Source organism: Tasmannia lanceolata, unplaced genomic scaffold (assembly GCF_043159265.1).
Source record: "Tasmannia lanceolata isolate RefF3 unplaced genomic scaffold, GAP_Taslan_0.1 ptg000003l, whole genome shotgun sequence".
NCBI classification, from domain to species: Eukaryota; Viridiplantae; Streptophyta; class Magnoliopsida; order Canellales; family Winteraceae; genus Tasmannia; species Tasmannia lanceolata.
The window spans coordinates 25,698,570-25,722,995 of NW_027518680.1; the positions used below are offsets into that span (position 1 = coordinate 25,698,570).

The following is a 24,426-nucleotide window of genomic DNA, read 5'->3' on the forward strand; positions in this document are numbered from 1 at the left end:
ACGGGCAATTATTAGGAACAAATATTGTTAGTGAGTCATATTTAACATGTAATAGTTTATTCATTATTATTACTAAACTAAGATGATATGATCATCATATAAGTGCAATCATAGTCTCCCCAAAAACCTACCAAAAAAAAAAAAATAGTCTCCCCAAAAGTTTTTTTTTTAATTGGCTTTGTTCCTTTTCATGGAATACGGGCGTAAAATATATTTTATGCTTATTTTTTAAGTTGAAAAATGGATATAGAATTTATTTTACGTATGTCGCAAGAAATGATCGACTCTGTTCTTTCAGCAGGCTTTGTGTCATTTGTCATAAAATCCGTAAATTTTATTTTGGGAGATGATAAATCCGCCCCCCTGTAGGATAAGTCGCACCCGTTTAACATGAATTCACGTCAAAAAGTGTTAAAGTCTGCACATAATTCATGTTAAAGGGGTGCGAATTATCCTACGGGGCGGATTTATCATCACCCTTTTTTACACCCAATTATATCCAAAAAACAGTGCATAAATGAAAATCTATTCTATCATCACAAAAGAAAATTCAACATAAGGAGGTCTTGAACACTTTTTTATCGCCCACTCTCTTTAATTTATATTGTAATGAGAAGCTTCTCACATTTTTCGGGGAGGCGCCAATTAAATGAAACAAGCCTAATTATTTAAATTTATGAGGTGGGCAATCGTTAAAGATTTTAATCCAATAACATAAGCTCACGAATTCAAACCCAACAACTCTTCCAAAAGGTCACATCAAAGTGTCCATTTTCTCAAAGTATCCTAATCTTTTAGAAACTTGTAACGGATCCTCTCCAAAAAAAAAACTACGAAAAAAAGGTGATTGTCAATTGAAAGGTATGCAAAGTAGCCGATCTGCATATTAACTATCATTCCCTTTTGACTTATCTCCTCACATTGTTCCTTTTACATCTTAGAATACCTCTTCTCTTTTGATCTTTCATCTAAGACATGTAAGTGGTCTTCGAGGGCATCCCCCACTTTGCATACATGACTGGTCCTTATATGTTAAAAAATAGGGAAGTGATATATGCGCCAATTGTTTCGATAAACATGCGCTCCACTTGTTTGTCTTGTAGTACTTAAAGGGTTTAAAGAGCTCTTTGAGAACCGTAATATCCTCTGAAATCCCTTTAAATACTACATGACAAACAAGTGGAGCGCTTGTTTATCAAAACACCTTCGCACATATATCATTTCTCAAGGACTTAACAATAGTAGGTGAAATGTAGGAGGACCCACCATTTTCACCAAGAAAGCAAAGGTTCTATTGCAATTATGATTGGACTATTACTCTATGTTGAGGTCAAAATCAAGCTACCAATGGCATGAGAACACATGGCAAAGGGCCCACGGAAAATTGTAGAAGCAAGGCCGCATCGCGGCCCCGTCTGAGATGAAGGTACTCTGATGACCAAGAGTCGAGCATTGCCGGTCATTCCGCTTTGCGGAACCAAGAACCATAGGATCTCGGCCGAGGGAGCCCTCGGGACCGAGAACCCCAACCAGGAGTCGCCACACAGCATAGCCATAAACTCGGCCAAGTGTAGAGTCCTCAATCAGCTGACACCCAAGAGCTCACGACTGAGGGTTGCCACATGGTAGGACGCAGAACCAGCGTCAGACGAGATGCTAGGGTTCTCAGTAGAATAGAAGCTCTCAGCAATAGTATGGCACTCCATCGCCCTCCAGCTCACCACTCCTAGTGATCATACAATGCCCCCTCGCTCACCAACTGCTGGCCCATCACCGTCAAAGACCGTACACGGTCCCTCATCCCAACAACTACTTGCTTGTCGCCATCTGGGACCGTAAGGGATCCCATCTTTCACCAATTGTAGGATTGTCTCCATAAAGGACAGTATACGTCCCATGCCTCATCCTGCCATTGACCAGGCATTCCTGGCCAACCATACTGCACCACCACTAGCGCTCATACCAGTAACCACACCGGCGCTACGCCACCATCGTGTCGCCAACCCGCGAGACATGGAACCTTCATCTATAAAAGGGAACCCTCCGCTCCATTTCAAAGTAATTGACAAACTGCCAGTTTTTGGCTACGTGAATACACCCGACACCCCTCTCGGACCAACTAGAGCCTCTCTTTCCCTACTCAGTTCTCATTCTATTGCCTTGTCTCAGTTGAGTGTCAAAGAGTTTTCGTAGGGTTCCAACTCAATAAAAGGAAGTGTTCTCCAAAGCAAGAAATAGGATATAGTTGGATTTCCGTGTCGCCAAGGCTGCGTGTTGTACCCACGCAATCTCCATGAAATGTCCCCATAAGTGCGAGCAGCTAACCACGAAGTCCACTCAGGTTGGGTGTTGAAATGCTGGCAGCGACCCCAGGTACTGAAGTTGTAGATAAAGATATCTACCCTAAATCTCGGGATGCCAATACTGAGCTTTAAGCAAAGCCATATCTAGAGTAAGACCGGACTCCTAGAAAACGGATGATGTGAATCGTCGCAAGCTTCATCCAAACTGTTGAGGGTTTCTGCCAGAATGATAGGAATAGGATTGGCTCTCTCAGGGAGCTGATCTACTATACTCAGGATGGCAGGAGAAGCCACATTGGAATTCTGATGCGTGAGGTACTTAGCGTATATGAAGAATAAAAGGGCCCTATGTCGGCATATCTGGTAGGAAGCATCCTCTAGATCTTCATCAGGAGCGAAGGAGCAGATGAGGTGATCAGTTAAGATGCGGTCCTGAATCACACAGGTTACAGGGTCTTGGTAATACTTGCAGATCAACTGCTTGACCGTTGTTAGGTAACCACCTCTGATTGTGGATTTAACCGTAGGCCCGTCATGTGATACCCCTAACAAGGTACATCATTCTTCAAAAGTGGGACAAATCTCCTCTGTACCTAAACGGAATATGTGGTACTCAGGATCCAAAATTTTGCAGCTGTTATGAGTAGTTTACAATCTACTTGGATAAAAAGTAATAGAGGAAAGAATTCCTCATCGGGGCTGATTCGCCATCCAAGGAGCTTGTGGTTCTCGGAAGAATAGAAACACTGAATCCACTCGGATAATACTCTTGGGTCTATGGTTCACCTGTGTTGGAGACAAGGAGTCAAAATGTGAGAAAGTATTTAGATTTTGTAAACTTTTCTATTGTTTTTTGATTGATTTTGACATATTGGATAAGAATGATGATGGACAAAGGGTCAAGACATAGGTCTGCACCTATGATTGGATAAGAATGATGAAACGTCCGGATTTATTAGATATGGGGAGGTGCCCACAAAATGAGAGAAATAATCAGGGTTTAGGGAATGGGCATAACCCTGTAACCAAAAAAGAATGGTTCTTGGGCCAAGCTCGCACTCTATTTAGCCAGAGTGTCGGTCAATAATCGAGATAACATGACATAGAATGAGGGGTCAAGGTTTCATAAATAAACTCATGATTTCAGAGACCTAGTGTCGTTAAACGGGCATGAACCCGGGACACACGAACCCGATCAGAGATAGTCTGAGGTAGTGACTCCTGACCTCAAGACTCCAAGATGGGATGAGAGAAATAATGAAACTAGACTGTAGGCCTTTAGAATAGATGTCCTAATCCTAAGACATACACTCCTCTAGGGTTCATGATTGTTTACCCAAGTAAAGTGAATATATAGGTTACAATCATGATTTTGGACAAAACCAAGGGTTTTAAAAAAACACATGGTTTTGAGAAAAGCTGCAATCGATGCGCATCAAGCTAGGGTAATGAAATCCCTAACAATAATTGGGGCAACTCGGGGATACCTTTCTAGACTCAATAGGCATGCCCTATATGGGCCAGAGGCTTAGTATATCCCTATTTGGTGAACCGCTCACATCTCTCAAAATAATGAGTTTTGACAGACCTAACTGTAAGCTCAACATACCTTAGATGGGCATGGTATATTTGTAACACCCATCCCCAAACACACCCATTATTATTTATTTATTTGTTTTTAGTGGTAACGGGGTGTCATTATCAAAACTAAAGTACGAGTAAATTTTTTTCTACAGGGTGCCTTTATCATAAGAGGGCACAATTATATTTTGTGTGAATCTAATAATTAGTTTTAGACACAAAATTAGATCTTAAAATCTAAAACGAACAAGGGCCTTAATTTTGAGCCCAATAATCAATTTTGTACTCAAAATTAATTCCCAAAATCCATAGTGATTTTTGAAAAATTCGGCAAAACAACGGTGCTATTCGGACGAAGGGGCTTCGAGTTTTTTGAAAATTCGGCAGAACCACAGCTCTAGTAAGAGAAAAGGGGCTTCGGGTTCTCCAAAAATTCAGCAGAATAACGGCGCTATTCGGACGAAGGGGCTTCGAGTTCTCTGAAAATTCGGCAGAACAACGACACTAGTCGGATAAAGGGGCTTTGGGTTCTCTGAAAATTCGGCAGAACAACGCCGCTAGTTGGAGGGTCTCTCCGAGTCTTCAGAAATTCGGCGGAATGCCGATGCCCAGTGTGAGCTCTCTAAGAATTTCATTACTTTCTCTCTTTCAAGTAAAGAACCAAGGGTTTTTTGGACAAAATCTTGTTTGAAGGGGGTTTAAAAAGCAAAGAACTAGAGGTTTTATATCTGAAAAACCTAATTCTAAACCAGTAAAAACCTAAAACCAAAACCTCTCTAGTTAAAATCTGATTTTTTACTTTAGCCCCAATTTATAGGGTTCGTGGGGAATTTTACAGATTGCGAATCAATTTCGCAATCTGCGAAATTGGACCTGACACATGGGTGTTATTGTCAGGTTGACAAGAATTTCGCAATTTGCAAAAATCGCAAGTTTGCCTGGGAGGATATTTTGGTCCAAAAACTTGGTTTTTCAAGTTTTTTTGAAACTTCGAAATACCGTAGTTTGTTCATTTGGACTCCAAATTGCATGCGGTGAGATCCGTTGGATTCCTTGTTCCAAGGAGAATCCAACGAGCCTAATCTCGAGAGTTGATTTGGGTGTGAAGTGTTTTTGGATGAAACACATAGGTTCTTGACTCAAAGTTAACTTCTAGTTGAAACGCCGTGTGAAAGTGGGCTTTTGGTTGTGCCGTAAAAGGCGGGTGCAGTGTAAAGACGGGCTTTTGCCTGTAACTCTGGGACAAATTTGTTTTTGAAAAATGTTTCCCATTTCGTGAACCAAAGAGAGAGAGATTGAGAGAAAGAGAACAGAGGCTCTGGTACTCGTCATGAGACTCTTCTTCGCAAAAACCTATCGTTAGTACCACCTTGACAAAATTGGGTGTCTACACTATCATAGACAAAAGAGACAGAGACGAGAGCCCTCGTGCTTCGACGTCGTTGGACAAACAGAGGGAGTAAGAAACCCACCTTTGTATTTCCTTTATGTCTTGTCATTTCCGTTCGTTTTAGTTATCCTGATTGAGGTCATACTGTGAGATCCTTCAAGGACTTGAAATATGTGGCAGACACCCTGAATTCGGATAACGCCCAAACCAATTCTTCCTTTTGTTTTTCAAATCCATTTCATTTACGTACAGGAATTAAGCCTAATCGTAATATAGAATAAAAAGTTAAGATTTCTGTTAAAGTTCCTTAAAAATGCCAAATCCAGTTAAGAAACTGGGTTTATCCGGGCATGAGGGGTGCCTAACACCTTCCCCGAATATAACTATAACCCTTACTCAGATTTCTGTAAAGACCATGCCTTGACAAACAGAGTAAAATTACGGGTTATAGGCCTCAAACCTATAGTACATCTTTGGTTACTGCTCCTCCAATGAAATTCGGATCTTTATCCCTATTTCATCAGAAAAGCAGACACGGGTTGGGTACTAGGCCCTAACCTAGGTGGCGACTCCGAGACTCTCTTTTCTATGAAATTCAGATTTCAGTCCCAAGTTCACAGAAAATGCAGACAAACAAACACCCCATTCTTACCCGATGTGGTGATCCTGTGCTCTTCGAGAGGGGCCGAGCGGAAAAAAATCGGCTCCCACAGACTGGTGACTCTGCTGGGGACCAAATTGAATGAATCTGAGGTTATAACTCTAGAGTGACTTGACTGGGAAGATTTTCAGAAAGTAATCAGAAAACTAGGCTTTTTCCACCTTTACTACTATTATGCTTAAAGTTTGATTACGTTTAGGGGTAATTGTAATTTGCTAATCACTCGCGAACCACAGCTACTCCTTACAAACAGAAAGATGAGAAGTAGTTCTTTTTGGGGCATTCTTGCCAAAAACATGAAAAATACCTAAATGTTATGTCGAAACAAAAATATCAGAACCTCTTTTGTAGGTTTGCTTGAGCCAATGCTCAAAACCTGTAACTATCGAGAGATGTGAGCATGTTCCCTAATAGGAATACACTGAACCTCTGTGTAGACACCCCCATTTTGCTACGTTTTAAAAAGTAAAAGATTTGGTTGGTCAATTAAGTCCCCAGGTCAGTGTTCTGCATTAGGGCATGCATTCTTGCATTTTAGGGTGAATTTCACCTAATTGTAGGTGTTTTAGTGTTGATTCGCAATCCCGAATGTCTCTAGGGGGTTCCATTAGTCTCTGGAAGAAGAGAATTCAAGTTTGCAGTCATGTAAGAAAACCTGTTATTTTTAGAATTTCTCAAGGTTTTCCCTAATTTCACCCATTTTTGCATCTCAGGGGTATTTTGGCCATTTCCCATGTGTCTGAGATTATCCTGAAAGTATGTCTAAGAAATTATGAATAATTTCAAGTTTTTTAAGAAACCTGCTATTTTTGGAATTTCTCAGGGTTCTCCCTAATTTTATCATTTTTTGCACCACGGGGGTAATTTGGTCATTTCCAATATGTTTCATTTGACCCCCAGTTGTGTCTGAAAAATCATGAGTTATTTCATGAATTTTGGAAAACCTGCTAAATTTAAAATTTCTCAAGGGTTTTACTTGTTTTGGAAATTTTGGGTGTCGACGGCATTTTGGGCATTTCAGGGGAGTCCAAGTGATCATGTTTGATATCACCCACTAAAAGAAGCGAACTTAAAAACTTGCTATTTTTTAGGTTTTCCCATGAAAACTTTCTACTTTTAACTTCCCCTTTACGGGTGATCTAATTTGAGGGTATTTTGGTCGCTTTTAGGTGCGTATTGGTCAAATAGGGGTATTTTGGTCCAAAAAGTTATTTTTCCTAAAGAGGATGGCTCGACCATGTGTTGGGCGTGCACCGTAAATGTCATATGGGTTGGGTTCGTTTATATAAAATTTGAATTTAATGGATTTTTTGTTGAATTTATTTGAAAAAACCCAAAGCATATACATGAAAAGCCCATTGGGTAAAGCCCACATAAGTGGGCGCCCCACATGGGTGGTCCCGCTTGGTTTGGCGCCCCACCTTGATTAGATAAGGTTGTTTTTAAATAAAAATGAAAGAAAGAAAGAAAGTGGAAAGGAAAGGTTGCTTACTAAGAGGTTTTTCCAAAAAAGGCAATAAGAGTTAGTCTCCTAATGGGAATAGAATTCTTGCTTTGCAAGGAATCTTAATTGGAAGCTAATCTAATTTAGAAAGTAGAAGAAAAGAAGGTTAGTAGGAAAATTTAGAAAGTAACTACAGGTGGGGGTCTTCACATTGGAAACTTCCCATTCAAATCAAACTCTTACTTTTTTCTATAAAACCACAACACACAACCCTAGGGAGGGGCTGGAAAAAAGGCCCAACCTTGCTCTCTCCCATTAGAAAACGTCCAACTTTTTATGTTGGTCCCGATTGGTATTGCTTCAAAGTGTAATTGGTTTTCTTCTTCTATTCTTCAACATACATCATATTGGATGTTTAAGTGGATTTGTTCCAAGCTTTAGTACTCTCAAGTTTGCACATCAAGGGACAATTCAATCAAGCACAAAGTGAACTCAAACACATGACGAAGGCATCAACAACACAAAGGCATATCAAAGCAACATCAAGGCAAGACAAGGACATTCAATGGCAAGATCAAACACAAGCCCAAAATGACGAAAATCAACTCAAAGGCCAAAGCTATGCTCAAGCGTCAATGGAGTTTATAAAAAACGAGTCAAAGCATCTCCAAAGTGCCATCAAGATTGAAGACCAAGCCCTATTTAGATTGTATTGGTCAATCATGTAATATCTAGTTTAAATGCACAAAAGAGAGTTTAAAACGAAACTAAAATGAACCTAATTGCACAAGTGAATGATCATGGTGGTGTCTTCACATATTTGGACCCACATTGCATTCCATTCAACAAGTTAAAAGTGAATTCCAAAGGCCCAAATCAATCAGCAACTTAAAATGGAAAATATGCTGATTTTGCCTTACTCGGAATTCCGAATGTTTTCTCAGAGAATTTTTCGGAGTTCTGAATTTGGTTCTGTTGGAAAATAAAAAAGGCAACGGTCACTTCAAAATTCCGAGCGACAATTCCTGATGACCGTTGGGGAGTCTAAAAATGCCATATTTCATACTCCCCTATATACATACTTCACTTGGGCCTTAAGGAACAATATTAATGACTTACCTAACATTCATTGAGCATTCATAAGGGTTTTTACTCCACTTTAACAAGGAAATCACTCTTCCTTCTCTCTTGTGCCTTTGACTTTAGTTTATTCTTGAGAGACTTTAGGACTTTTTTTGTTTATCTTTTTCATGAGTGAGAGTGAGTGTTCTCTACATGTAATCAGCTTACTAAGAGGCAAGTGAGCTACATCCTTCTTCTTCTCATTGTAGTTGGCAACAAAGGGCGCCGTAGTTAAGACCCTTGGAGCTTTAAAGCTCGGATTGTATTTGGCGGAAGGAACGCCATATTTAAGTTCCTTGGAAGAAGATTCTAGTGGAATCCTCAAGAGGTCAACTTGAGAATAGTGGAGTAGGTCTTAGGTTTAAGACCGAACTACTATAAAAATCTTGTGTCAAGTCTCTTGTCTCTTGTCTCTCTCTCTCTCTCTCTTGTGGTAAGTGCTTGAACTCTTGTCTTTGAACCTTATTCTTAATTTTTCAATCAATCTAAAACTAATGCTAGAAAAGTTTTCAAAATCTTTAAAATTTCAAAAGACACCCAATTCACCCCTTCTTGGGTTGCTAAGTGGAATTTCACTTGGTATCAGAGCTTAGGCTCTTATATATGATTTCTCTTGAAAACATACAAGGGAAAGATCCAAATGGCAACATTTTCTCAAAGTAGTGAGGGGCAATCCACTACTAGACCTCCTTTTTTTAATGGCTCAAATTATCCCTATTTGAAAGCTAGGATGAAAGACTTTTTAAAATTCTTAGATTTTGATGTATGGAGATGGAGAAGCATTCAAAATGGATATAAAGAACCTAGCATTGACATTAGCCTATATGATGACAATGAAAAGAAAGAATCCACCATTAATGCTAAAGCCATGAATGCCTTGATTTGTGCCTTATCTCCCGAAGAGTTCAACCGAGTTTCTACTCTTGACACCACTAAGGAGATTTGGGATACGTTAAAAGTAGCTCATGAAGGGACAAATCAAGTCAAGGAGTCTAAGATGAATCTTCTCTTTAGAGAGTATGAACTTTTCATGATGGACCCTAATGAAACCATTGCCGAAATGCACACTAGATTTCCCAACATAACCAATGGTTTAAAATCTCTAGGTAAACAAATGTCCAACAAGGAGTTAGTCACTAAAATTCTTAGATCACTACCTAAAGAATGGGATCCTAAAGTCACTGCCATTGAAGAAGCAAAAGATGTATACAAATGTGACTAGAGAACTTGATAGGATCTTTGATAACATTTGAAATGGTTCTAAAATGTAGAGAAACACTAAACAAACATAAAAAAGATACTAAAAAGAAAGTAATAGCTTTCAAAGCAAGAGTTGAGAGTGAAGAAGAGAGTGAAGAAGATGTACAAGATGATGATTTTGCTCTCTTCACCAAGAGATTCAAGAAATTCCTCAAGTACAAGAAAGGAGGAAACACAAGCCAAGGAAGAAATAAACAAACAAGCAAGGAGGAGATGAGATGTTACAATTGCAAAAAGGTTGGGCATATACGGCCAAATTGCTCACTCAACAAAAATGATGACAAGAAGAAGAAGAAGAAAAGAGATGCCAAGAAGGCTTTGTATGCGGCTTGGGATGAAGGGAGTGCCTCATCCGGAAATGAGTCAAGTGAAAAAGAAGGAGATGACCTTTGCTTCATGGGACTAGCCGAGGTGACAAATGAGATCTCCATTTCCGAAGTAAATGTTCTTGACGATATTGTTCATGAATTTTCTAATCATGAATTGATTGTTGCTTGTGAAAAACTTCATGAAAACTTAGATTTGCAAATTGCTAAAAACAAACTATGAAATTTTTTTTGCAAGACATGACTAGAGATTTTGGCTTTTTAAACAAGGAACTTGATTTAAGTAAATACAAGTGAAAAATTAATTTTGGAAAACAAAGCTTTGAATGAAGAAGTTGATAAGCTAATCTTAGAAAACAAGAGTTTGAAAGAGGAAAATAAAAAACCTGATTTAAAATGCAAGGATTTAAATCTATCTTTTAGAAAATTTTCATGTGGAAAGAGCAAGTTAGATGAAATCCTTGAGAATAAGCTTATTTCTCTAGAAAAAGTTGGTCTTGGATACCAACCCTTTTCTAAAGGAGAAGCTTCATCCAAGAATAAATTTGTGAAGTATTCCTCTCACATGCATGTTAGCTCTAGTTCATTTGTTCATACTTGTCACTATTGTGGTAGAGTAGGACACTTAAGATTTACATGCAAGATTAATAAATGAAATGCTTCTGAGTTTCTTTGGGTTAGAAAAGATGAACTTGATAATGTTGCTAACCAAGAAGGACCTAAGAAAAGGCGGGTACCTAAAGTTTCAACTTGAGCTTTGATTTCTTGTAGGTATGCTTGAAAGGCAAGCCCTCAAAGGACAAATAGTTTTTGGATAGTGGTTGCTCAAGGCATATGACGGAAGATGTAACCAAGTTCACCTTCGTCACCATGAGCCACCAAGAAAATGTCACCTTTGGTGACGACACAAGAAGTAAAATCATTGGTGAAGGTACAATTAAAATTAGAGATATTAAAGTTGAACATGTTTTGCTTGTTGATGGTCTTTCTTTTAACTTGATTATCATTAGTCAATTATGTGATCTTGGTCATAAAGTGCATTTTGAAAAAGATAGATGTAAGATTTTAAATGCTAAGAACAATGAGGTATAATTTATTGCATATAGAGATGGAAACATATACTCATTGGCCTTAGAGGATCTTGAAATCAAAACATCCAATGTCTTTTCGCCATAGAAGATAACCCTTAGCTATGGCATAGAAGACTTGATCATGTTCATATGGATTTGATCTCAAGATTGTCATCTAAGAACTTAGTGAGAGAGCTACCTAAGCTATGTAAAAGATAAAGCTTGTAGTGCTTGCTTGCATGGAAAACATATTAAAGACTCTTTCAAACCCATAAGTGTGATTTCTACATCTTATCCACTACAACTTCTTCACATGGACCTATTCGGTCCCATGAAGACTCGTAGTAGAGGAGAAAGTAGGTATGTGTATGTGATTGTTGATGATTATTCTAGATTTACTTGGGTGTTGTTTTTAGCAAATAAAGATGAAACCTTCAAAAAGTTGATCAACGTGTGCAAAAGAATTCAAAATGAACAAGGAGTTTTCATAAATGAGATAAGAAGTGATCATGGAACTGAGTTTGAGAACAATGAGTTTGAAATATTTTGTAATGAAAATAGAGTCAAACACAAATTCTTGGCTCCAAGAACACCTCAACAAAATGGGGTAGTTGAAAAAAAAATAGATCACTTATTTAGAATGTACCAAGAAATTTTTGAGCAGAAGCCACTCACACGGCTTGCTATATTCTAAATAGATGCTCATTAGACCTCACCTTAACAGAACACCGTATGAACTATGGAGTGGAACACCCCCTAAAGTTAGTTACTTCAAAGTTTTTGGATGTAAATATTTTACATTAAACATAAAAGATATTTTAAACATAAAAGTTTTGGTATCTTCTTAGGATATTCAACTCATAGCAATACTTATAGGGTGTATAACAAGAGAACTCAAATTGTTGAAGAGTCCGTGCATGTTAAATTTGATGAATCCTTTGAACCTCCAAAAGTGATTGATGAGGATGCTGATGCCAATCTCCTAGAGCCTCCTAGTCAAGTAGATACTCTTGTTCAACTCTTAAAAAATCTTGATTTAGAAGGTCAACCAATAGAAGAGGTTGAAGCAGGAGGTCCCCCTAAACAATAGGGGAGTAGGGTTTCTCCTCTTCTCCTCTTCGAAGGGATGGCTGCTCCCCCTTTTTTAGAAAATCCTGAGTGGAGAGATAGTGATGGGAGATATGGTTGTTGGGGATAAGTGAGAGAAAATGAGGGTGAGCTGTTGTGAAGAGATAGGAAGAATCAGCTACTCAGATTTCCTTGGATATTGTCACGGGCATAGCAATTTTGTTAGCTAAAACCGTGCGGCACTTGCACTTAGTACCCCAATGCTTAGCACAAGTTAGGCTTCTACCCAACTAGGAGAATGCTAGAAGAACACTTAAGAGTATAGAAAGAGAGCTTCTATTAGTTGAAGAATGCTTACAACTTTATGAGGTTCTTCTCAAATGAGGGGCTCTTCCCCTTTTATAGGCCTTAAGGGATCATTCTAGATCTCTTTCTACATACTTCTTTCTCTAGATTATTGTAGGAATATTTCAAGGATATTCTTTACAAAATATCTAACCCTCTTCTAGAATATTCACACATTCCCACTTCTAGAGCCTTCTACCCTTCTACCAAGTTCTAGAAGGTTCTAGAATAACCTACATAATTCTAGAGGGTCTAGAAGATTCTAGAGTACTCTACATAATTCTAGAGATGCTTAGAACATTCTAGGACATTCCAGAATCTTCTATGTTATTCTAGATATATCTAGAAGTTTATGAAATTCTTCCTGTGACAGCTTACCACCGCCAATCTTGCTTGGGCAAATGAGCATTTCTTCTTTTTCACATAGAGTTGGTTTTCTCGTAATACTTGGAAGACTTGCTTCAAATGCTCGGCATGCTCATCTAATGTGGTGCTATACACCACTATGTCATCTAAGTAGACAACAACGAATCGATCGAGGAAATGATGGAAGACATTGTTCATGAGAGTGTAGAATGTGGCTGGTGCATTCGTGAGGCCGAAAGGCATAACCAGGAACTCGTAAGAGCCATACCTTGTTACGCACGTGGTTTTAGGCTCATCTCCTTCGGCTATCCTCACTTGGTAGTACCCCGATCTCAAGTCTAGCTTAGTGAAATACCATGCTCCGCCAAGCTGATTGAACAAATCGAGAGGGATGGGGTACTTGTACTTCACCGTCTCCTTGTTGAGCGGTCGGTAGTCTATGCATAACCGCAGCGACTCATCATGCTTCTTTTGGAACAACACAGGTGCCCCATAAGGAGCCTTGGAGGGTTGGATGTATCTCGCATCAAGTAACTCCCTCAATTACTTCTGAAGCTCCTCTAGCTTCGGGGGTGCCATGCGGTAAGGTACCATGGCAGGGGGTTTGGCACCCGGTTCCAACTCTATCTTGTGATCCACCTCCCGCCTAGGTAGTAGTCTCTTAGGAAGCTCCTTGGGCATCATGTCCTTGCTTTTCTCAAGGACAACTTGTATCTCCCTTGGTATACCTTCCTTGCAAGGCAGTGCCAGGGTTGTCACTTCTCGCAGAGTAGTAAGGTAACTGGCTTCTTTCTCCCTTACACCTTTGGACAATTGTATTGCTGACAGAATCTTAGGGCCTTTGCTAGACCCCTTGGTTGCAGGAATCATGCATGTTGATCTGAAATTCCAAGGGTAGGCCCGAGTACTTACTCTAATGGAAACAATGAGGAGGGAAAATTAGGTTCCTAACAAGTTTTAACCTTTTGAAAACTTCTAACCCAATTTTGAAGATTAAGAGATCAAAGATGAAAATTAAGCACACAAGTTAAATCCTAAGTGCAATGCAAATGTAGAGCAAGAGATTAGAGAGACTGCACCCGAGATTTAAAGTGGTTCGGTCCTCCAACGCGAGGCCTACTCCACTCCACCAACCAAACCTGTTGATGGCTTCACTATTTGATCTTCTTAACTTCGGCGAAGATCGGTGCCGATTACAATTCTAACCGCCTTTAACCTTGGTGGCGATCCTCACCACGGAGAGTGCGCTCCGCTTCTCCGAACACTCGCCCGAATACAATGTTCTTGATAAAGAAAGAAAGAACAAAAAATCCCTCACAAGGGTTTACAAACTTTAAATAAGATGTACAAATTTGAGCCTATGATCCAAATCCTAAATCTAGAGGATGAGAGGCATAAACAAGCTTGATTCACTCTTAGGATATTCCAATAGGTTTTTAGAGTGTTAGGATTGATTAATTGGGAAGGTGGGAATACCCATATATATAGAAAAACCAAATATGACCGTTTGAGGGGAATAGTCGTAATTCTGGCAAAGTTCCCAACGGTCACAAATTTCTTCCCGTTATAGTGTTCTCGGAGTTCCGAGAGAATTCTCGGAGTTCCAAGAAATTTCTCGGAGTTTCGAGAATTTCTCTCGGAGTTTCGGGAATACAAACAGAAGTTGGAAAAAAGCTACTGGACCGAATCTTGGAGCTCCGAGAAGCCTATATGCAGCAGATTTTCAATTCTGTTTATTGGGCTTCCAACTCTACACCAAGTTGGTATTGTTATGAGGGTTCCAAAGTGTTGGAACACCACAAGTACAACCACTTAAACATTTAGGGTGTGTGTGTTTGTGGACCCCGATCCGAGATAGGCGGCGAGGGAACGGGTCCCTAACACCATCTGGATCATCCACGTGTGAAGGAGAGCTCTACCAAGGAACTCTCAAAACGGATGCCACCCTCATAGCATAGCACGAGTGGCGATATAAAAAGAAAGAGATATGTCTCGATCCGGAACCGAGGTTCGAAACCGAGACATACCTGAAATAAACTCAGAGTCGCCATCCATGGATATGCCATGGAACCCTAAAATCAAATCCTCTGTGCAATGGATAACCAGAAATATATATGGGTTCGTGCCTGGTTACGAATGGGGAAGGTCTGAGAGCACCCACAATTCGTCCGAGTGCAAGCACTTGGTCTCTTATGCCATTTTTAGTAACTCCAAAGAAGTTTGAATAAAAATCATGTGAAATGGGAACAATCCTCAGGACTCGTCTACCTAAGCACGCATTTCCTGAGGATAAAAATAATAAACACCTATAAAATAAAATGAAAGATGTGCCACCTAAGCATAGCTAGGTTATGAGTGACAAGCCTAATGGGTGTCTAAGTTCTGATGTGCAAACACATGCAAGCTATAGCTAAAGGTATGAGATCAGTACAAAAAAATGAGAAAAACATATCAAATCATACAATAACTACACAACAAATCCTAAGACTCTAAATTATTAGCCTGAGTCCTCGGATGGTCTGGTATTCATCCAAAGAAGCCTACGTATCCCCGCCTCCACGAGAATCAAGGCAACGTAGTTCTTCGCGCCTATTCTAAGCTATGATGCCTAAGACACCTAGCCCTCTATCCTAGACTCGATCTAAAAGACTGGACTAATTATTAAAGTTTCTTGTACGATTATTTAAATTCCAGTGAATTGTGGATTTTAGGACACCCTATATGCCTTAACTAAATGCAGATTAGCCCTAAGCTAATGCAGGTGATTCCTACAACCTATGTGTAACTAGGCTGTATTTCCTAAGGAAAACCATGGGATCACTAACGCATCTTAGACCTAGTCATCAGTCGGCGATGTGAATCGCCAACTGACCAGACGGAGGCGCTCTTAGCTAGGACAAACTCCTAACTCTAATACAAACACACAACAAGCACACAACAAATCAAAGACAAACCCTAACTCTAAAACCCTCTATCTAAGACGAAGTCCTAACTCTAGAGGAAGATCTTGTTGAAAATAAGGTTTTGAAGGTTTTTGAAGAATGTTTTTAAAATATTATTTACAAAAAAAAAAGTTTGGCTGGACTTGGGATGTAAATCCCAAGCTGCACTACGTACCTCGGAAGAGGATCAAGCCAACGTAGTTCGAAACGAACTCTCAAACTACGCTTCTAAAAGAAACACTCAACACTTTAGATTTTTTTTTAAAGGTTTTTTATGTTTTTCAAATATTTTTGATATTTTTAAAGTTTTCAAATGTTTTTTTTAGTTTCGAATTTCTGATTTTTTTGGATTTTAAAGCTTTTCCAATGCTCTAAACCTTTAAATGTTTTCAATCTTAAAGGGAACACGCAAGAACAACCACCAACTAGGGCAAAGCCCTAAATTCAAAAGGGGAAACCCCGAACAAGCAACTAACGCCTCAAAGAGACGAACCACAACAAGAAAGATAGCGTCCCAAGAAGAGAGAAAACGATCCAAGATCTCAAACAAGCAAAGCTCTAATAAGACTGAGTTAGTCTCTAATTAAAATGAAATAACGACAACTCTAAAGGAGAAACTCCTAACTAAAAAAAACACTAAAGACGGGAGAACAAATGAGTCAGAGACTCTCTAATAACACTACCGAGTCAAAGACTCACTCTAAAAGAGGAGGCCACTCTAACATGAGGCTAGGTAAGCCTCCTAAAGGGGAAACTCTCTAAATGAGACAAGGCTTGTCTCCGAGACATAAATGACGAAAAAAGGAATAAGAGACCCTGTGCATATTTGGCAAAGGTAAAACACCCAGCCGGGCCGGACAGCTACCTAGCCCTAGGGTGCAACAAATGTGCAACCCAATACCCATAAGGGTAGGGATGCTGCCAAGCCGAGTAGGGTGTTCTCCCAAAACCAAACGACGCACAAAGAGGAGGTTTAGCAAGAGAATGAGACTGGGCAAGTCTCCTATATACAAAGGAGGGGTATGCTACTTGGACTGAGCAAGTCCCCTAAGGATGGGCTTGGGCTAGCGCCTTCATCGCACTCGCAATGAGAGGGGACTCTAGTTATCTAAAGAAATTTAACAGAAAATCTATAAGACTGTGTTAGTCTATCAAAGAGAGAAGAAAAGGCTACCAGATAATCGCAAATTTCAATCAATTATTATAAAAACAAAACAAATATCCGCAAAGTATGATTTACAACTAAAGAGTGCACAATCTGTAAGAATATCAACCATAAAATGGTAAACAACATTAATTAGTCCAGACCAGCCGCTGGATAGCCTAATAAAGCAAGAAACAACATTAAACACTTCTATGCCCAACCACAAGTACCACTGCCCCAATATGGGGGTGAAATCAGATGATGCTAAAGTAATCATCTGATATCACAAATACACAGGATAATATTTCTAAGCCCGCCTTGAGATCAGACAGTACTCATGTCGATAATATCGAATAGAGTAGTCATCTGATCTCCTTCTTTCCTAAAACAATTTATTTAAATAAAAGACAAGTTTATGAACCTCAAGAGAGTCTCACCTGAGCAGTCCATTTATTATCATCTTCAAAACCTAACTCAAAGATTAGTACAAGAGAAGAATATATAAAAAAAATATCAAAAGATTATGATAATTCCAATTTATTAAAAATTTCAGTGCATACATGGGACATCAACTTGTGCAGATCCAAGTGCGAAGCGGTGAGCCACAAAACATAAAGACGGGCTCCAAGTAACCTTATCATTGCCCAGAGAAGGGTTCTTTTTTAAAAAAAAATATGGTTAAAAGAAATCCAACAGGTTGGGTAGGCCTACTAAACAAAAGAGGGGAGCGCTACTTGGATTGAGCGAGTCCCCTAAAGATGGGCTTGGGCTATCGCCTTCATCGCCTAAGAGCACATAAAACTAACCTTGAGTGAGAACCGGTAGCTCGACACAAAGAATTTCACTTGAAATAATGCCTGAGATCCCAACATGTTATGTAAAAGAAGAAATACGCCACATAAGATAAATGTGCCCGCGGCAAGAATCCAACCAATCGGCACCAGGATGTAAACAAGAAAGTGCAATCCTAGAACAGAGAACAAGAAACCCAAAAATGCCAAGAGGAGCATCACAGCAGCAACAATGATCAGAGCTAGTCGGACAGAATCCAACAGACTTCGTATCCTGACCGAATTGTCATCCGTCTTAATAGAGAGGTCACTAGCAGATTTATTGAGCTTTGTTTCAATTTCATCAATCCTAGCCTGAACATCAGCAGGCAGGAAAACCCGATATACTCCGACACGCTTAGCAGCAGCCAAATCATTTGAGAAATTCCTAAGGTTATCAATAGTTAAATTTGCCTAAAACACAACATATTTCAAAGTATCTGTTGTACTTTCATGAAATTTCCCCTGACCATCATACAAAACAATGCATCCGACAATTTCTGCGCAGGTAAAAACTAATGAGGAGGATAAGGGAAAGAGCGTAAGCCGTTCGAGAATAGGAGCAACTCCGCCGCGGGCAACAGCAATAACAACAACAGATAAAAACAAGGCCAAACCAGACACCACAAACCAGATTAAACCAACGACGAACAGAGGAAAAACAGTAAAAACAACAGAAGCCCAGCAATGTTTGTCAATGATATTCCACCCACCAGTATAATATTTATAGCCATTTAAAGGACAAAACTGAATATATGATTTAAATCTCACCTCCTGAATTGCTGAAATTTCCGTCAATTGAGGGGATTTCTGAACAGAACCTCGAAGAAAATGTCTTGATCTGAAGTCTTGAAGCTTTAATTTTGTGGAAAATGAACCGGAGCTTCGGGTAAAAATGACGGTGAAGAAGAGATTGAGATGGAAGAGGGTTTGGTGGTTGAAAATGAGAGAGGTTCCATATGGGTTTGATAATGGGTTTCAATGGTTGGAGGATGGGATTGAAACAGAGGTGGAGGTCGGTGTTGAAGTTGCAGAGGTGAGGGTCGGTGGCCGGAGAAGAGGGTTTCGGATTTGCAGAGGACGATGGTGGTGGAGGTGGAAATTGGGGTTGGAACCGATTGGAGGTGGGTTAATGGCAGAGACAAGAAGGGGGTTTGATTGCGGCTGCGATGGTTTTGCCGGATTCCGGCAAACCCACCGGAGAAAATGGAGAAGAAGGTTCGGTCGGAGCTCCGGTTGGGGAAGATGGTGGTTGGGGACGAAGGTAGGTGGAGGAGGTGGTTGAATCAAATGGGAATGGGTTTGGATTTGAGGAGAATGGGGAAGACAATGGGTTTCTGTAAAAAAAATTTAAAAAAAAATGGAAATGATGGTGGGATCGTGGTGGGGAGCTTGAGCCTCTGCAAATCTCCTCCTCCTCTCCCTTTAATCTCCTCTCTGTGATTCCCTCTTCTCTCGCGATTTTTGAAAAATGGAAAACCCCTTTTGTTTCTCTACGTAAAATAGAAGGACCGATGGGTTTAAAGGTGGGGGTGTAGGTGGTGGCTCGGCTAGGTAGTGGTGGAGGGTAGCGGTGGTGGTGGAGATGGAAGGAGTGGGTTTGGGTCGGTGGCTGAGAAGGAGGAGAAGAGAAGGGTTTTTGGAGTTGAGGGTGGAGGTGGAACCAAGGTAGAAGAAGGGTGGCCGGAGGTGGGGTCGGGGAAGACGACTCCGGTCAACACCCTCTCTCTTCCTCTCTCTGCTTCTCTCTCTCCCTCTGGTTTTTTCTTCGAAAATGAGGCTCTCCCTCTGCTTCTCTCTGCTATGCGGCTGCCGATCGGGCTCCCTCTTGGAGAAGAGAATGAAGAGGCCTCCCCCAAAACCCTAATTGATTTGGGCTTTTAAGAAGGAAAATGATATTTTTGCCCCCTTTTATTCCCCAGACAGCCCACCCCAAGGCACTTCTCAATATTTTCTTATATTGACATGGGTGGTCTAAGTAGAGAACAGGGCAAAAATTCACTCACCTTTACATGAGTCCTAACCCTCTGATCTGATCTAATGGCCACCAAAGATTGCTTGTGAAGGAAGCAATAGAAATTTCCAAGAATGCCCTCTTGTATACGGGAAATGACATATTTCGCCTCCGCCCCTCTGAACTTGTACCACGACACTGCCCTGGCTCGTTCGCCAGGCAAACGTGCTCGGACCTTGACGAAATTTCACAGGGACCTTGGTGGGACCCTAAGCTAGCCCAGGGTGCAATTTGGGGACCGTGAAACACTCATCTGATGGAATTTTTATTCAAAATGATAGCTTGGGGTACGGTCAAAATGGGGTGTCTACAGTGTTTAACTTTATTTATGCCTCTTAAAATCTAAACTAAGATTGGATCTTATACATTCTAATACGACTTCGATCTTCAATTGATGCTTCAAGTCTTCATGCGTCTTGGATCTCAGATGTCTTTGGCCTTCCGAATGTGGTCCAATGAGAGCTTCTTGGCCTCAATCCAAGCAATCTTGTCTTAGCACAATTATGATCTACAACTTAGACAAATAAACACATTAGTGATATAAATCACTTGTGTATTGGAATCATCAAAATAAGATGGGAATGCCAAGGTGGGAACCATGGGGCTTACAATCTCCCCCTTTTTTATTATGACAAGCACAAGAGATTTTCCAATAAAAGCATGCATATATTTCCTTAGACTAGATTTCTCTCCCCCTTTAGCATCTATCAAAAAGATGGGGTAAAAGAAAATCAAAGGGAAGAAATTTATAATTTTAAGCTCCCCCTTTTTTAAGGAAAAAGACAAACATAAAACTCCCCCTATTTAGAGTTTTTATTCAACACAAGAGGGGATATTTAAATTACCATTAAAAGATATTCAATTTTAAGTGCAAGCCCCTAATCTAAGCACATATAAATAGAATCATATGGGGGCTTTGGGAACCCAAGCTTTCTTGGTTCCACCACAATCCCTAATTTTAGATGCACATTGGAATTGGTAATGACCATTGATTCCACAATAATGGCATCTAACATGAGGGTTAGATAGACTAGTCCTATCATAAAATGCATGATTAGGTTTATTACTAGCCTTCTTCAAGATTATGTCAATAATTTTATCACCATTTAGAAATCCATGGAGACATAATCTTAATCTTTCATTTTCATTTTGAAGATGGGTTATTTGATTTAGAAAATCATTAGTGTCATCTTCATAAGATTTGGAAGAGCTTGCCACATCTTGAAGTTTAACAATTTGGCAAGTTTTCTCATCCAAATTACCCTTAAGGATTTCAATCTCAAGTTTAAAATTTTCAATTTGTACTTTAGCTTGAGATTTGGAAGAAGAAGATTCATTTATCAAAACATCAAGTTCATTTTCTAATTTTGAAATAGATTTCTTTTGAACTTTATTTTTTGAAATTTGAGAATGAAAGGTAATGCACAATCCATCATAAGATATTTTTTCACTATCACTACTTGATGAATTATAAGAGGGGTTAGAATTTACCCCATCTTCATGGGTGAGTGCCATGAAGCAAAGATCATCCTTATTAGCTTCCCCTTCACTTGAGCTCTTTCCCGAGGTGCTAGAAGCATCCCAAGCGGCTACAAGACCCTTGTTCTTCTTCCAATCCTTCTTTCCCTTGTACTTTGAGGAAGATGACTTGAGAAGTGGACACTCCGGTCTTTTGTGTCCCGTTTTCTTACAATTGTAACATCTTATAACTCCCTCAACTTCATTTTATTCTTTCTTCTTCTTTTTGTCCTTTTGGTGCTTTTTTCTCCATAAGCTTTTAAATTTTTTTAAAGCTTCTTCTTCTTCACTATCCGCCTCACTTGAGGATGATGAGTCCATCTTGGAGGCCTTTAGAGTTAGAGATCTACTCTCTTTTTCTTTCTCTTTTGGCTTCTTCTCATCTTGTCGGCTAGTGAGGAGCATCTCATGGGTGATAAGAGATCCTAGAAGCTCTTCCATAGTTAGCATCTTGAGATCTTTCGATTCTTGTATGGCGGTGACTTTTGGATCCCAATGTGGAGGAAGTGACCTAAGCAACTTACTCACAAGCTCATCAGTAGGATAAGATTTACCAAGATTAGCTAATTCATTTGAAATTTTAGAAAATCGAGTATACATTTCAGAAATACTTTCATTTTGACCCATTCTAAACATTTCATATTTGCTCTTTAACAAGTTTATTTTAGAATCCTTGACTTGTGATGTTCCCTCATGGGTGACAGCAAGAGTATCCCAAATAACCTTGGCGGAATAAAAAAGAGCTACTCTATTAAACTCCTCCGTAGATAAGGTGCAAAGCAAAGAGTTTATAGCTTTGTAATTTAAATTTGCATGCCTTTTCTCTACAACATTTCATTCTTCAAATGGCTTAGAAGGCAAAATGTATCCATTTTCAACAATATGCCAAAGCTCCACATCTATCGAAAGAAGATAGATACGTATCCTTGTCTTCCAATGTCCATAGTTGGACCCATTAAAGAAATGACGTCTAGTTGTGGAATGGCCTTCCGGAAGTCCGGTTCCATTTATGTTTGCCATTTCACAATTAGAAAGTTGCCAATGATCTTATGATCTTTCCCTTGTTAAATTTTTTTTAAAATTTACCAAAGATTTCAAGAAAAGAAAATCTTTTAAGAGCCAAGGCTCTGATACCAAGTGAAATTCCAAGGGTAGGCCCGAGTACTTACTCTAATGGCAACTTATGAGGAGGGAAAAATTAGGTTGCTAACAAGTTTTAATCTTTTGAAAACTCAAACCCAATTTTGAAGATTAAGAGATCAAGAATGAAAATTAAGCACATAAGTTAAATCTAAAGTCCAGTGCAAATGTAAAGCAAGAGATTAGAGAGATTGCACCCGAGATTTAAAGTGGTTCGGTCCTCCAACGCGAGGCCTACTCCACTCCACCAACCAAACCCGTTGATGGCTTCATTATTTGATCTTCTTAACTTCGGCGAAGATCGATGCCGATTACAATTCCAACCGCCTTTAACCTTGGTGGCGATCCTCACCACGGAGAGTGGACTCCGCTTCTCTGAACACTCGCCCGAATACAATGTTCTTGATAAAGAATGAAAGAACAAAAAATCCCTCACAAGGGTTTACAAACTTTGAATAAGATGTAAAAATTTGAGCCTATGATCAAAATCCTAAATCTAGAGGATGAGAGGCCTAAACAAGCTTGATTCACTCTTAGGATATTCCAATAGGTTTTTAGAGTGTTAGGATTGATTATTTGGGAAGGTGGGAATACCCATATATATAGAAAAACCAAATATGACGGTTTGAGGGGCATAGTCGTGATTTTGGCAAAGTTCCCAACGGTCACAAATTTCTTCCCGTTATAGTGTTGTCGGAGTTCCGAGAGAATTCTCGGAGTTCCGAGAAATTCCTCGGAGTTCCGAAAATTTCTCTCGGAGTTCGAGGAATACAAACAGAAGTTGGAAAAAAGCTACTGGACCGAATCTCGGAGCTCCGAGGATTTCTCGGAGTTCCGAGCTCCGAGAATTCCCTCGGAGTTCTGAGAAGCCTATATGCAGCAAATTTTCAATTATGTTTATTGGGCTTCCAACTCTACACCAAGTTGGGATTGTTATGAGGGTTCCAAAGTGTTGGAACACCACAAGGACAACCCCTTAGGTTTAGAGGAATCCCCCCTCCTAGAAAATTCAATTAAGGATTCTGCCATCGACATAGCAGACGCAAGGTCTTGCACACCACGACGTTGTAACTCTTGCTTTGCCCATGGTTGGAGTCCATCCATGAAGGCAAAGAGGGAATCCATTTCAGACATATCCGGGATCTCAAGCAAGAGCTCCGAAAACTCCTTCACATAGTGCCAGATAGTCCCCTTATGGGATAGACGTCTAAGTTTACGATGGGCCTCATACTCAACATTCTCGGGGTAAAATTGTTTCTTAATTTCGTTCTTGAAATCATCCCAACATACGATAGAGCACGTACCTCTCACGATATCGGCATGTCGTCGTCGCCACGACAAAGCCGCAGTATAGTGGATGTAAAGAGTGGTCATGGCTTTGAAATAGTGCTCCAGGCTCCAAAGAAAGTTATCAAGCTCCCTTGCATTCCTTGACCCATGATAGCCCTTAGGCTTGGGTACATCAATCTTGGGGGTTGAGTGGGTAGTGACCACACCACTAGTCACTGCCCTTTTGCATAACGCCCAATCCGCCTTCACATCCTCTATTTCCCCACGCATGGTCTCAAGCTCACCGAGAACTCGGTCTTGGAAGGCTTGGATCTCTTTCCTCAGCATGTCAGAGATGGAGTTCAATGTACCGAGCAACTCTCCACGAAGCTCTTTGTTCCCCTCCTTGAGCTCCTCAAAGTGTCGGTCTAAATCCTCGAGCTGATCTTTTCCATCAGCCACGGTAAGCTCTACCCTAGCCAATCATGCCTCCACATATGCCATAGGGTCCTTCGAAACCTCCTTCGATCGGCCACCCTTCCTGGACTTGGTCAGGGCAGTAACATTAGGTTGCCCCTCAATCGGCACTTCAACAATCTCGTGGCTCGCCATGGCTTCCATCTTGCCTTCCAT

General features: G+C 40.1%; 1 pseudogene; it reads right to left on the reverse strand.

The window, feature by feature from the left end:
- Positions 1–12,912: 12,912 nt before the first annotated feature.
- LOC143868649 (uncharacterized) lies at positions 12,913–24,426 on the reverse strand (annotated as a pseudogene).